This window comes from Nilaparvata lugens, chromosome 11 (genome assembly GCF_014356525.2).
Source record: "Nilaparvata lugens isolate BPH chromosome 11, ASM1435652v1, whole genome shotgun sequence".
NCBI lineage: Eukaryota > Metazoa > Arthropoda > Insecta > Hemiptera > Delphacidae > Nilaparvata > Nilaparvata lugens.
Window position 1 is genome coordinate 10875442 of NC_052514.1, and position 16811 is coordinate 10892252.

A 16811-nucleotide genomic window follows, 5' to 3' on the forward strand; every position below is an offset into this window, starting at 1 on the left:
TTGCTGGTTTCCAGGTATGCTTATTTTTAAATAATTAAGTAACATTAATATTCTCCATTATAAGTTTCATGATTTATATTTATTTCTGGATGAAAAATTTTTGATTATGGTAGGTAATTCTCCATCTGAGAAATTTGATCAAATGGAAATATTGTAAATATATTTAACAACTGTTTATTATTTTTTCAAAGTCATTCAATTTCAGCTGTTTTCCATGCATGAAATCAATCTGGTAAACAGCTATTTGCAGAACAAATAAATATATTATGATTCTCATTACTGTAATTAAACCGAATGTTTTCTTTACAGTCGAGTATGTTTCCCAGTTCCGAAATGGGAATAGCAAAACTGCTAAAAAAAAAACACCTTCAGAGCTCAAGTTCCGTCAATTTCTACAAGATTCCCGATTCATAATTAGGTTATGTTTATAGAATGCATGTAGTAATGTCAGTACAAGCAGGTAATGTTTTCTATTTCTCAATTATTCTTACGAGCAAACGTTTTTAGCCTGGTCACTTCCGTGTTATAGGATGGCTTTAGATTACTATGACAAAAAATAGTGTACGTTACTTAGACGTGAATGTCTTTTGCAGTGCTCGAGTAAAATACAAGTATCGGCTAACGCCTCGACTAGAAACATCATTCTCGCCTGCAAAAGGCCCCCTTCCCGTCATTGTGACGTGAGATTCTATTTCATCAAAGTTGAATAATCGCGGAACCATTTTTGTGATCAAGTCTAAAAATACTCGTCAGTAATGTTAGAAGGTGGATAACGTTATTTATGAGAGCATAAAGAGCTTTCTAAATCCTCAAGAGGAAGTTTCCAAATTGAAAAACGGGTGTTATTTGGAGACGTATAGGTGGAACTAACACTCGATTCGGAAAGCATGAACTTGTCGTTCAATTCTTCACGAAACAAATCACTTGTCAGTCGACTGACATCAGCGGGGACAATTTTTCCTGCTTCGTCACCCTAAATCCAGAGTCGAGACACAATAAGCACGACAAGACTAATATCATTCACAGCCGGCCCACATAATCACGCAGTTCAACTAAATAAGACGTTGAAAGATTACGACACTGTGACAAAGTACAGGCCTCATAAATCCGGGGATCTATTTTTGTTTAGGAATTCTACGGCAGGCACACTGCATGCAGGGAAAGAGTAGAAGAAATCCTGACTGCCCTAAATCCCCCGCTATATAACCGGAAGGCTTTGGGGGAAGTATTCTCTCCTCCAAAAAAGGGTGGATGGAAGAAAGGATAGTGGAAGGATAGTAACAGGGAAGAAATAGGAATATAGGGGAGAATTGTGGAAGAGAGGAGATGGAGAAAAGGAGAGATATTGTGAAAGGGTTACAGAGATACACTCATATATGATGGGAAGAAGTATAGAAGTAAAAGGGAAGAAATAAATAAGAATAGTAACAGGGATGGAATAGGAAGAAGAATGGGAGGAGAGGAGATAAAGAGAGAGAGATACATAGATAGAGTTGTAGAAGAGTTACAGGACTAATCTCATGTGTAGAGGAAGTATATGAATGGGAGCAAAGAAGATTGAACAGGGAAAACATATGAAAGAGGCAACACGGAATGTTGAAAAGGAGGAAGAATGGAGGGGAAGTATTGGGAGTCGGGAGATTGAGGAAATAGGACAGAGTAAATGAAAAAAGAAAAACTGAAATGGAAGCTATATGTTGATTGAAAGAGAGAGAAATGATGGAGGGAAGAAAAAGAAGATTGTAGGGATATGGAAAATGAAAGAGACAAAATGGGAATGAATTAAGAGAAGTGGAATGAAAATGAAAGAGAGGGGAGACAGAAAGACTGAAAGTGGGAATGAGATCGAAGGGGAATTTTCATCCATATTCTATTTCAAAAATTCTGGGAGGGAGGGAGAGGATGAATATTCAATTAAAGTGGACATTCTAACATATTAATAAGGATAGAGATAGGCACGATTGAAAAGACACAGGATATAGAAGTTATAGAGGAAAGAAAGATAAAGGATAAGGATAAAAGGATGAAGAAATTGAGTGATATTATTAAAATAGGGGAATAAAATAAGAAAAAGCAATGATACTATTATTCTCACATGAGAAAAGAGATGAAGGAAGAATGAAACTGGATAACTAATACCCACAGAATAAGTAAGAGGAATGAATGAATAATCGAGTTATGGGATTTTTGATGAAGAAAATTAATAAAATAAGGGAATATTAGAAAAAGGAGAATGAATTATTATAATCATGAAGAGGTTGTAGGAAGATGAAGGATGAAGAGTACAAGAGAATGGAAGCCTAAAGGATAATCAAGAAGTTGTAATTTGGATATTGGTATCGCTCAGTGGACTACTTTGTCCCTGATCGCTCATTGGAAATCGCTCATCGGACGACACCTTATTGGTGGAAGGGATCAAGGAAACAGAGAATGATAGAAGTAACATGAAGTTTTTGGGAATATAAAGTTATTGAGAGAAAGCAGTGGGATGGAAATAACAGATAAATGAATGACCAAAGATGAAATTTTTAAGGAAAAATAGATCTATTAGATTGAAAATAGTGATACATGATAATGCAGAAGAGTGGTAGGACCCACACGAGAGGAAGATGGAAAGACCAAGTCGTGAAAAATAGGACCGCTGGTAGAAAGACAAGCAAGCACCCTATATGCCACCCCAGAGCCTGTGATTTGGACAAAGCTCTGAACTCTGTGCTACTGTTATTTGAAAAACAAAGTTATTTATCGCCGTCTGTATATCATGGGACTTCAGTATCTCGTTTCGGAAATTGCCTTCTAGATCCTTTTTCACAGCCTAGATAGCAACGAGGTCGTGGCTCACTGTGATCTAGTCTCTGAATAGTAACAAGCTATAGTGCTTTCGATTATTGCTTATGTTAGCATAGAGACTTTCTCTGTTTTTTCCTCCAAAGTGAGCATGTCTGCATAGTAGCTTAGTTAAGTTGGCATACTACTCAAAAACTTTTCTCTCAAACAATCACTTTTAACTTTTTTCACTAAAGATTGGAATCAAATTCAAAAGTGTATGACACTCAACCTACGATTTGAATCGGAATTTTGTATCGAAATCGGAAGGAACAGTTTTGGGCTGTACCTGTTAGTCCTTCCACAATCATTTCAATAAATTGTTCTCCATGAATTATTGAATAAAAAAATGATTGAATAAATAAAAATAACTGGGAACTGAATTCAATTAAAACTAGTGAAACTTAAATCATAATTGATTCTCAGTCATAGAATTGAGATTAGAAGCTTGAACTACTTCTGGATTAGACTTTGAGCTGGAAAAGTCATCAATTTGTTAATTACTTTCAAACTCAAAATGAGAAATCTTTGTAAAGCTTCACAATTAGTTCTTAGAAGAGTTGTTTTTATCGAATATCAAAGTACATTCAAACTTGTAACAGAAGAATCATGAACTATCAGAAACTTCAATTTCTCCGTCCGTTCTTTAGGATTGGAAAACTGATACAAATTTTCATGGTAATAACAGTGAATTTATCATTGTCAGAAGATTCAAGACAATGTCAGTCACGTCCAATTATGAAGATTGATGAAACTTGAGACTTGTTTGAATTATCTCTAAAATTTTCTAAGCTTGTAGAGCTGTCGGTTGAAAAGTTGGAAGAGTTTGAAGTTTTACAAGATTCCAATTAGATTTCGCTGATAGTTTATAAGAATGGAACAGTCATTCTTCAAGCTCAAGAATTAGAAGACTTTCGTCAAAATTATATTCAAGTGAATTGGTCTTGATTTTTTCAATTGAATGAATGAGTGTCAAAAATTCATTGATAGTTGAGCCTCAAAGCCCTCAATATTGATAGCATATGTATTTTCAACTTCCTTAGATAAATTCTTCAACTGTATTGATAGAATAATATTCGAGCTAATAGAATATTCAATTATTTTATTTCATTTATTCCTTTCATTGCGGATGAACTTCGTTCACATAAGCTTTTCGCCTGTGGTGCTAGCAAGCGAAATTAACGCTTCTTACTGCTATACCAGCCCGGTTAACAATTATTTTTTATTTATTCATACATTGAAACACAATAAGTAGTAATGTAGGCATTTCTTCCAAATATTGTCATTCCTCTTATTTATTCATACATTGAAACACAATAATCAGTAATGTAGGCATTTCTTCCAAATATTGCCATTCCTCTCTAATGAATGCTACCTCAAAATTGACTCCGGTCAACTCCAATAATCCTGACCATTCATAGAACATAGTTTTTCTCCAATCTTCATGAACAAAATTCACCCCGACATATTTCATCTCAAATTGCGGCCAATACACTATTTGGCAGTGAGTGCTTGCCATTTTCAGTATAAAAATCACGTATCAAGAAAAAAGCCGGCAGAACAGCAATGGTAGTACCAGCAATAGTCAAAGTCAGTATTGGTCAAATGGGAAGCAATGATGTTATGAATGAGGAATCTATGACAGATCATAGTGAATCTCACTACATCAACTGCTATCCTATCGCTGTCAGCATTGAGTAAATGGGAGGTATTGGTGTTATAAGTTACAAATGCTGACAGTATGAGATGAATTTCATTGTAGATCCACTTAGTGAACAGTAGCAGCAGCAGGTTCACAGCATCCACATGTGGCAACAAGCTTTTAAAGAAAATCGATGCCCGATGGGATGAGAGACCACTCTGGATTCAATCACTTGTAAGACAACCAATGAAAAGCTCCGACAAGTGACTTAGCTCCAATCCAATACTTTCGGCTTTTTGGACTAATCCACACGAAGTTCTACTGAAGATAAACCAAGAATCCAGGGAAATAGGATACAAAATACTAGTAGAAATGGTTTTCGAAACCTAAGTGGGAATTGGTAGTGTTGTTTCAACCATACAACTATCCCTCAAACGGCTAAAAGCTAGAGGGATTGAAATAAAATTTGTGAATTGTATCATTTATTGAGATTTGTGTATTGAAACAAATAAATTGAAATAAATTGGAACACATAGTATACATTCAAGATTCAAGATTCGTTTTATTAACCATCAGGCTAGAATTATAGCATTAGGCAAGTCATAATATATACATTTTAAAAGTGGGCTACACACAATTGAACAGAAAATCATACCTGATAAAGCATATCTATATTAAATTCAATTCAGGTATTCAGGTATTCCTCAAGTGAGTAAAAGGCGTTATTTTTCAGATAACTGTATACAATTTTCTTGAATTTTGTTTGGAGGCAGATTCCTGGTTGTTTGAGGCAGTTTATTATACAATATACACTGTTGGAAAGTATGGCTTCTCATAGTTTTAGTGAGTCTTATTTGTGGTGCTACAATGTTAGTGTAGGGTAGTTAAATTAGGTGTAGTCAAATTAAGGTGACTCCTCAATCCTTCCCAACTTCTCAATGGTTTCAGGAACCATAATCAAATTATTTCGCTTTATTTCATATTATGAGCATATTGACTCAATCAGCATAAGACGACATTCATAAGTCCTAACCATAGAGAAAAGAATCTTGTGTTATCTTTTCTTTATGTCCCTATCAAGTACCTTCATCATTAGTGTTGATATTCTATGAATATCAATTTTTTAATGAAAAAAAAAAATGCTTCGAGTTTAGCCTTTCATAGTTGAAGAATTATTTCATCATGTTTGTTATTTATTCATTTATTTATTAATACATTGATAGATACAATATAATTCTCAACTATGAATGATTGGAAAAGGAACAACAGGCTTAAAGCCCAAAACTGTACCTTTCCCAAATTTAGATAGGAATTGTCCAAAAATAGGTTATGTTTACATTTCACGATTTTTGTCCAATTTTGAGTCCAAAATATTTATAAACTAGGAATTTAGAATTTAAGAAAGTTAAAAACCAAATTTAATAAGAATACTTCACTAAATCATCAACTGAAAAATACTGTATCACTAATTATCAGGTATGATGAGGAGAATTGATCTGAAAAATTGACCGCTTGTATCATAAATACAGTAACAAATAACCGACTACCTGGGAAATAATATTTCCCAACATATTATGTTGTAAGATATTATTCGTTGATAGGATGACACACTCAATTCCATGTTATTCATGGAATTCACGTACGTCTTTCCTTCTAATTCCAAAGGATAATATTTTCATCCCCAATCTAGCTGTTTACCCTGTTGTAAATATTTGTAGTAGCAGAAGTCTTCGGGGTGATTCACAGCCTTCAATTTGTAATTCATTTCAATAATCATTTTTTATAATATTTTAGTTCATGATGACATTTTATTATTTGTATAAAATTAATGATTATTGAAAAAAAGCTGTAGAATATTTCAAGTATGTTCAATTCATTGTACTCAGAAAAAATGCATAATTAGAAACAACGAACTTCATTCCACCCAGATGTTACTGAATTCCACTGAAGCCGGTAACTTGATAACTTAATTACCCCGGTAATCAATTTCTTGCATACACTTTTCGTGCATTTCCTTCACGTTCTCCTTCTCCGATAAGACCAGTTTGCATCCACTTTCGGGTGGTCTCAAAGGCTGAAAGAATTACGATGTCTCTATCGGTGACGATGACGCTTGTCTCTCCAAAAAGCAAGCAGTAGTAGAAAAGTAAAAAGTAGCGGCTCGTTTCATTATTATCTCCTCCAAAGTTTCTGTTTTTGTGAGTGGATTTCCTCATTTTTATAGTTTATCAGCCGCTCTTTAATTGTGGCCCGCCTTCTTGTTTATTGTCTCATCCTAATGAGTGCTTAAAGCGACGGTGTTTTTATCTGATATGTAGACCTTTCTCCCGAAACATAGATATACAGTTCTCAGTGGCCGCTACAACCGTTTTCGGTAAACAGGTGCCCATATAAACACTGAGCCCCCGTTTTCTATTCGTCCATGATTTACGTAAATGCATTCAGGAAGTCGGCTAGCCGTTTTTTCTAATAATGACACAAATTGATCTCAAACTCGTCGCTTTGGAATTCGGTCGGTGGTTTTACTGAAAGGGTTTATGATAGTCATTCTAATTTTTATTCCTGCCGAAAGTATTCCCACGATAAAGAGGAAGCTTTTTTATCATATAAATATTTATAATTCCTTGTTATCAACTATAAACATGGTACAGTGGAAGAGCTGGAAACAGTGGAGACGGATATGAAGTATTTCCATGATATTATTCATCTCAAATTTACTAGTTTTGTCGATAATTTCTTGAGAATACTCGTAATTATTTAAAAAACACTTATTGACATGAGCTACTTTCAAATTAATAAAACAAAATAAATATCTTATACCACCCTTTATTCTTTAGAAAACTTTAAAATAGTTGAACTATTTATTTATTTTAAAGTTTTTTAAAGAATAAAGGGTGCTATAAGATTTATTTTGTTTTATTCGTAATTATTTCTATGACCTGTACTGTAATTCAGTAAATGAAATATTTATTGAAGTTTTACACCAATTTGAATTGGAATACTAATCACATTCCAATGAATCTCCTAGTAATTTTATTACTGATGTCATATTATATTATTTATTTATCTTTTTATCACATTCCTCAATCATAATATCAAATTAATGATTGGGAGAGAATCAACAGGATAAACCCAAAACTGTTTATCTTCCTAATTTTGATAAAAATAGTCATGAAAACACATTTTTGATACAGAAATATACTGATGTATATATTCAATTAGTAATAATTATTGTATATTACAATAAATATTACATTATTTAAACATAAAATAATCCGTTGGTGTTGTACCGTTCACAGTTGAATGAATAAATACTGTATTTCATGAATCACTAACAATTCTTAAAAAAAACAACTGAATAGGTCCAATATAAATCATTTTTCGCCACACTCCACAGAAAGCAGCTGTTTTACAGTCTGTACTTAGATCTGAAAGACATTGTTTGCAGACAACTCTCGTCTGACATCAGAACAGGTTTCTTTCCGGCCGCTACATTTCAAGTGTGCAAAAACAGCTGATCAAAAAACTTTTCATTATTTGAGTTTATTATTCAATAATTATTAGAACATTTATAATAATATCATCTTATTGTCATGTGAAAACATAAAAAAGTATAGACTCAACCTCCCACATAATTGAACATAATCTTTTAGGTTATTTAGACAAATCAGAATAAAATATAAAAATACTTGGACAAATTCCTGATATTCAGATTACCTCAGATTTGCTAGAGCTATGACCTTCCACTTTTGCTTTCGAACGTGTTTAATAAACAATTATTCTCAAATATACAAAAATATTGTTTATTTTTCTGTGTGGCGAAAAATAGCGTTCGCACCACGGGCAAAAATGTTTTTCCGGCTCTCAATATTTTCTAGTCCTCGGCCTACGGCCTCGGACTCGAAAACCGATTTTGAGCCGGAAAAGTCTAATTTTCGGCCCTAGGTGCGAAATATACTATTACAGCTTATGAACTATAATAAAAAAATTCTGATAAATCAAGTAATAACATTATTTATATCAAATTATACAACTACGATTCGCAGCTTCCCAGGCCGAATTTCCCACAATAATCTCTTGTTAAAATAGTGAATAAATTACCTCTATAGACTGTGAACTTAGAGGCTTTTGAGTAAATTATTCGAAACTGTTCAAGTTAATCGTTAAAATGTCCATTAACAGAGATTAAATTCTCGTCTCTCCTGTGAAAGGTGTTTGAGTTTCTTAGTTTCCTGTACAAACTGTCAGACTGGGTTACGCCAGTAATGACAGGAGGAGGAAGGTTTGAGGTAGACGAAGAAGAAGAAGAAGAAGAAGGAGGAGGCGAAGATGAGAAGGAGGCAGAGAATAAGGAGGAGTATACAGGAGGAAGAGGACAGGAGTGATGAAGAAGAGACTTGAGAGAGAAGGTGAAAGATGTGGGAGAGAAGAAGAAGAAGAAAAAAAGGAGAAGGAGAAGAAGGATGAGGAGGAGGAGGAGGAGGAGGAGGAGGAGGATGAGGAGGAGGACAGAGGTGAGTAGAAAGAGATTTGAGGAGTTCAAGGCTGGCTTGTGGCGTTTACTTAGGGTGGAAAAGTTAAACACAAATTTCAGGTAGCGAACTACTTTGTCACAGTGCAAAGAGAAGGAAATATCCCGGTTGATATTTATTTTGCGCAAATATACGGACAAATGGTACACAAAGTTCCTTGTTCTCAAGTTATCTGCTCTGTTATACTGTACTATCAAATACTACAATTCCAGTACTTTCGTCTTACTTGTTTACCCTGACATGACTAACTTGACTTTTTTCTCATGACATTTAAGAAATATGTGTATCTCACCTTTTAAATTATCATTCTAATGACGCATTTGTTGAATATGAGTTCTCTAATAATTTGTTGAACATTGTTCACTTGAGTGAACACTGAGTTGCCTAAAGAGAATAAACAGATATATCAGAGTTATCAAGGCAAGATCCCATTTAACGTACAATATACAGCATAGATTTTCAGTGACCTGAAATGTTAAACCAATAAGGTGATATCAATTTAATACATCTTTTTTCTTCCTATATCTCACCGCAGATCCAACCTGTTTACTTGAAGCACAGATTAAATAAGTAATCTCCCTTTATGCTTCCTATGTATACTTATTTACTCTCCTCAGTATACTTTATACTTCCTAAGTATTTACCTCCTTTATGCTCATAGATATAATTAGTTTACTTTCTCTATGGCTATGTGATTCTAATACACAATTTACAAACATTTTAATAATTTCTCATTCCTGTTACTCTCATCTACTAAGTAATCAAAACATCGTTACAAATATTATTCTCAGTTACTGTAACTTAACCTCATGAACATTCCAAGTCCGCTAAGCTATCAATGTTCGAATAATATTTGTTCCAAATGATTAATCAAGCTTCCAGAGTTATTCTCCGCCATACCCATTGCGATTGAAATGAATTTAATGGAAGCCATCTATTTAATAACCGATCAAATGATTTCGGCGCACTCGATTCCACAATCCACCTCATTAACGAGCAATTTCCTTGTACACTTTCCTGCTGTCGATTCGTTCCAATAGCAATTACCAAAGTAAACACACGAAATTGATTACTATTTACATGTACACCTTACCACAAACAGCTACTGCTGGTCCAAGTATATCATTAGCGGTAGCTAAATAGGCAGTAACTAATGTGAATAATGATTGGGAGGTAGAGAAAGAATAGTCCCATGATTTTTCCAGCTTGATTACCTGGTCCACTTTGTGATTACCCGTTGCATGCATTGCGAATCATTATTATTATCAATGTCTGTGGGCTTATAAAGCTCAGGTAACCTTATACTGTATGGATGACAAATCACCCAAGAAAGACATGTAATTACATGTCCAGCCATTTCTCAGCGATGTTCTGCTCATATATCCTCCGTTTTAATGATAATCTAAGTGAACGCGTAGATCATTTGGGGCCTTGAGATAGACGGACAATGTTGCTACCCCACGGTTCTCGACAGACTCTAAATCTGTGACAACTGCTATTACGGCCGTAATTGTATCATGGCAGGGTTGAGGATAGGGTCATCAACATCAACTATGCAGTCGGCCTACCTGAGGTCTATCAATTTTGTGGTTTTGTTTGTAGGCGGCTTGTAAGTCCAGACAACAATATTATATTTCAAAATATCTGCAGTCTACTGATAATTCATTAATATACAGCTTGATCCAGTTCGTGGATGTGAATGAAGATTTGGGCATTGTCAGTAGTTTCCGAAACCCTCTACGAAATTATAGGCGAATAATATATGAATTCATTTCAACGGAGTTTTAGGATGAGATATTTATTTCTTACCATTCATATAATAATATAATAATAATATCAATAAAATAAAAATAAATAAATATAACAATATTTGTAACAAATTCTAACAATATGAATGGTTAATCACCACACCATATAATGGTATATTTACTACATTATGAATGTTTATAAACATTCATAAACTGTTCGTGGTAGAAAACTAGAAAACTTTTCATGGGATTGCCAGAGGATCATAATAATAATATAATAATTCGATTATTTTATAATATGGTTATATAATGATATCAATTCATATAATAATATTTCTTACCATTCATATAATGATATTCTATCTTCGAGTGTATTGAGATTAAAATTGTACTGATAAATTGGTGAAGAGAATTTTTTCAAATGATCCTCTGGCAATTCCATGAAAAGTTTTCTAGTTTTCTACTACGAACGGTTTATGAATGGAACATTCATGATGTGGTGACTATACCATCATATAATTATGGTGTAGTGACTAACCATTTATATGGTTAGAATTTGTTGACTGTTACAAATATTGTGATATTTATTTATTATTTTACAAATGCGACTTTCTGGAAGTATTTTAAGCCTAGGTGATGATGATAGGATGAATGATAATACAATGAAGGTAGAGTTATGAATGAATAAAAATTATAGGTTTTGTTATCCACTCAAATTGATTTGAGTCTACTTCTCAGTCCAGAAATAAATAAACTAGAAATTTTGAATTAGATTGGATTGAAAACCGAGTATAATAGAATGATTACATTCAATTGTATTCCTCCTAAAGGTATAAGTGTAGTTTCTATAAGTTCTTTGTACCTGTTAAAATTCATCAATTTATTCATGCTAAGGGAATAAAATTCTCGAACCATCATCATTTTTGAGGGTGAGTAGCCTATTGAGCCGATGGGATGGTTGTCAAATTGACTTGAAAAAACTTACATGAAAAGTTAGAATACTAACATGGAAAGTTGGAAATACTAACGTTTTTAGGTTGAGTAGCATATATGATTGTGTTGGGTTGGATTATATTATTTGAAATCAATATCCCTTGTTGATTCACTGTTTACGAATGATTTTCAATTCTTGAAATTCCCACTAGTCTTTCATAGCATTCAAATGAACTTAGAAACATTTTCTCTGTTGAAGTGTGAGTGATGTAAAACTCTGTCAATTCCTATACATAGATAGATTATTACTCAAAATAGATTAATACGCATAGATAAAAGTTTCACGCAATTTTTAAATACAAATCCATTCAAGAGATAAGAATTGTTGGAGGTTGAATCTTACTAGCACACATCATAATAGACCTTCAAGTGAAAAATAAGATAGAACCTACTAAAACTATTCTATATTGGCATGGAAAACAGCTCGGTGTATGTGCTCAAAACCTATAAAATGTTCAGTGTTTGTTGAAGAAGGCGAGTAAGACTCTAACCATGTTTGAACGCCTCTAATACATGGATAATGCAGAATAAATTTCCCTTCTTTCCACTGGATGGATCACCTGCTACATTTTCAATACGTTGGGTGATGATTGATACACTTTAAAAGGCGTTCGAATGTATCAGGCACACACATCCCTTGTTTTGCATGTGTAAACCCCATTTTTATGCACCGCTGTAATGCCTGCCTATGAATATGGTAACGTGATCCTGAATAATACAGAAATTCCAACCCTTTCTCTGAGGGTGCATTGAAAAGGTTTTCAACTAGTTGAATGCACATAGACTATTCACCATCATAAGCAAACTCTTCATTATAGGTAAAGTAGTTTAAATGAAGAAAATCTTTATTAGGCGGAGTAAGGACTTTAGTTTATCGTATTATGATTGAACAGAAAATGAATATTTTCAAGAAAAGAATTGTTTGGTGGATTGCTTGATATAAAAATGCTCATATGGCTGATTCGACTCTAAAAACATCAATTTTATTGTCCAAAACGAATGATAAGTGAGCAGTTAATGAAATTCCTGTCATTAAAACAATATTTTTCCAATAAGCAATGATCTACAATATTATAATACGTAGATAATTCTATGATGTACATAAACATTATTATGTACATCACTCTTATATCTCTCTCTAACAATGTCTTCTCGAATCAAATACCTCTGGTTCGATAGAAGAATAATGTCATAATTGTGCAAAATTCAGGTATGATATAGCCTATTTTAACTAAGTCAAATAGAGTCAAATAGAGCATATAAGTAAAATATATTAAATCAATATGAATCAAATCAATTAGATTTCATAATACGATAAGCAACCTAGGAAAGTTTCTCAACACATATCACTATATCACATTGATGAAATACTGTAATTAATTGTTATACAATAGTCATAATAAAAAGGTGAAACTAAAAAAAAGTTTTTATTGAAGTGTATAATGCGATAGAAAATCAATAATTAGAATCTATCATTTTCCATTCGCCTACTTTTTACTAGCTTGAACACTGTCTGTATACTCGAAAGTTGGTTTTCGAGATACAAAAAATCGATCTATTCTCAGTTCTAGGTTTCTTTTTCTAACACTTCAAACTATATCATTCTACTTTGATAAAAATTGTCACCAATAATACGAGTGTCTTTCCTTATTTTGTGTTCCCTCATCATATTTTTGACAGCGCTTTCAACTTCTTTGTCAATAAAATTATTGTTTTCCATTCTCTTTTCTGTTTAGGGCTACGTGTAATATAAATAGAAATACGAATCTCGGACATTCATGCCATTTTCAAGTGATTTGAAAAATCACCGAAACATGTTGTGATTAAATAATTCAATAAGGGTGCTGAGATTTGTATTTCTATTCATCTTCTCCAATTCCTTGCATTCATCATACACATTGTTTCTTCTCTACTCCCGCACTCACCCACACTCCCACTCACTCAAACTTCCTTTTCTCATTTTCTTCTCCTCTCTCTGAGCAGTATATCTCGCCATCATTCTTCATCAGTTAAATTTGCCTGAGGTTGGTAATAAATCTCAGTTAGTCACTTTGCCATTGTAGCAGAGGGATCTGACACTTATAATGCAGCAGGAACATGATCAGCTGATCATATGGGATTCGTTCACCCTTTAGCACTGTGCTGCTAGCCAACTACTTAATCTTGTATTATTAACTTTCTTGAGACTTCCTCACTTGGAACCTCTCGCTAATAAACACGAAAAGACCACATTCTTAGTAGAGTTGAATTTGGTTGAAACTTACCAAAAACGTCTTGAGGAAGTGGAAGAAATGTCTTCAGAGAGACGAATGAAGATTATAATTTTATAATATAATGTTCTATGTTGTTCAATATTTCTTAGTAGGCTAGTGATTGAGTATGAATCTCTGTATACTGTGGAATACAATCAATATTCCATGATTTGACTTGCATAATATCCGTGTATATTCCGTGAATCACATCAGAGTGAAATTTATTTTATTTCATTCATCTCATATTGGATAATTATAACTTTTGAAATGGCCAATATACAATAGTCTTATTGCAAAACTGTTCTCATTCCAATTCATACAACATTTCAAATCTAGGTTATGTACCATGTGTCACATGTACAAAGATTTACAGTCCAGAACGAACCAGAAAAACAATTTTGATTTGAAAAATTATTACCATGAATTTAGTGGATCAGTCAAATGAATTAGGAGGAAATACTCATCATTATCATCGTCATGGATTAGGCTTTTCAAGCCTGTTCCGGCGTCCATCTCTTCCTCGGTCTACCAATACTAACTTCTTCTGCCTATTGGCTTGTGGAGTAGGGCATTCAATGGGAAACGGTCTTCAGGCATTCTAAGGACATGATATGACCACTTATTTCTATATGTTTTCATCAAACTCAACACTGGTTGGACATCACATTCTCTTCTTATATTTTCATTCCGAATCCGATCCTCTCTTGTGCATCCTTTGACTTGTCTAAGGAATCGCATCTCTGCTGACTGTATTCTTGATTCAAGCTTTCTTGTCAGCACCCATGCTTCACTTCCGTAAGTCAAAGTGGGTATCGCCATGGCTCTATAAAATTTGATCAAGGTAGTATTGATCTAATTTGATCAATAGAAAAATATTTTTGATTTCTTGCTAGGAAAGTACCTGATACTTTTAAAAAAACAAAAGTCGAAGATCGAAATAATTTGATCAAATTTATAGTTTTCATCACAATTATTTGCTTTCTGTTCTGAGAAAGGCTATACTGTACTTTGGATAATCGTTACACTAGTTTTGATAGTAATTCTGTGAATTATTAAGAGTTTGTATATTTTTGGACATGCCTGATTATTCCTATAATCAATCATAGAGGTGGAGAAATTCCAAGATTAGCAAATCTTCCTAGATTCCAATCAGAATAATCGAAAATCATAAATTAGTAACAATAACGATTATCGTTAAGCCTTCAAGACAGAATTGGAAGAAAATCCGATCAACAAAATCCACTCTCCCAAATAAGCAATATCACCTACTAACGTAACTTGAACTGTTTTGAAATGTTTACCATGTACCCGTTTACTCAACACTAGACCAGCTTCACAGTCTTCCAGTATTCATCGTTATGACAAACACGATTTCGAAGACGAAGATAAGCCTGCAGTGAGAAGGCTGGCTCAAGGCTCAGGATATCCTGTCAAACGTTACAATATTCTTATCAGCTTATCAATCTACTTCTCACCAAGTTTCTTGTTGAACTGTCATGTTGTTGATCCCAGATCGAGAGCATGACTTGCACAATTCGGTTCGACGCGTATAATGAAACAAGACAACTACATCAAGGCACCTATCAAAGCGGGACAAATTTAGTGAACAATGCGTGTTGAAGCTGGTGTCAAGAGGAAATATTGATTGATGGTTGTAATGTCAGGAACCAGATCAATGAAACCAGTTCTCCAATAGTTGAAGACTTTATCGTGTTTCTAAAGTATGAAGTAATGCTCGAAAAATGAAGTAATACGTTCATGAAAAATTGAAGTCTATTATTTGACTTGATTTATTCTAGGCTTTCAATTCGTGAAACATAGAATAGAAACCCTGACATTTCAAGCTATCAAGATTGTGTTGGACCACATTTTCCATGGGAAAAAGTTGTCCAATTGATCTACCGTGGAAATAAAATGGTAACTTTCATTTCAAAGTTATTTTATGACAGTATTTCACGAATCGATTTGGAGCTAAGTCATATGGATGTGCCTCTCAGTTTATCATTCACTGAAAAATCATACAATTGAGTTTCAGAAATATCTTACAGAGTAAGAGAAGTAAGTTGAACTACGATAAAAATATACGGTTCTTTTGAAATGATTCTTCAATACAAAACAAATCCAATTCTTGTACAAACAATCAATTTGACCCTCGAACATGAAAAATAATGCAATTTTCACATTGAGTTCAATAACATAACAAGAATTCAGCATGTAAGAGGACTACAAACTTCCAAAGCTCAATGTTTGATACTTTTTCTTCTTCATCAATCATTATTGAACTATATGAAGATTAAATGTAGGTATTAAATTTAAATTTACTCATATACCCATCTCTCGCTACATACTTCCCATCACTAAATCATAGTATGTTGTTGCCAACGATCTTTATCCGTTCTCTATCCGGTCTCTATCGGTTCTCTATTAGAGAACTAACCAGAAACCTCATAGCAATCATGCTGGCATGTGATTGGCTGGGGGCGTGGTTAGTTGGTGGAGGAGACCAATCACATTGCGTGAAGAGTTCTGAGAGCATCTGACTATATTCTCTTCTGATTGGCTAGAATATTTCAATGACTGTTCTGTATTTGATGTAACTTCCAACATAGATACAGGGAATACAGGCATACAGGCAACATAGATACCTCCAACATACAATTGCAGGGAAGACAATGTATTTTTATGTATTTCTGGAGATTGAGAATTGAAAATTCCACAGAGAAGAAGAATGAATGGAGTTTTTGATATGTATTAATTCAAACTTCTCTCCCTAGTGATGACCAGATATCTGAATTGACTATGTCAGAAAGTGGACTCG

The 16811-nt window shown here is 33.7% G+C and overlaps 1 protein-coding gene across 2 annotated transcripts in view; it reads left to right on the top strand.

Annotated features, from left to right (window-relative positions):
• LOC111044987 overlaps positions 1-16811 on the top strand; it is a 97666-nt gene that overhangs the window by 42225 nt on the left and 38630 nt on the right. The window lies entirely within an intron of this gene.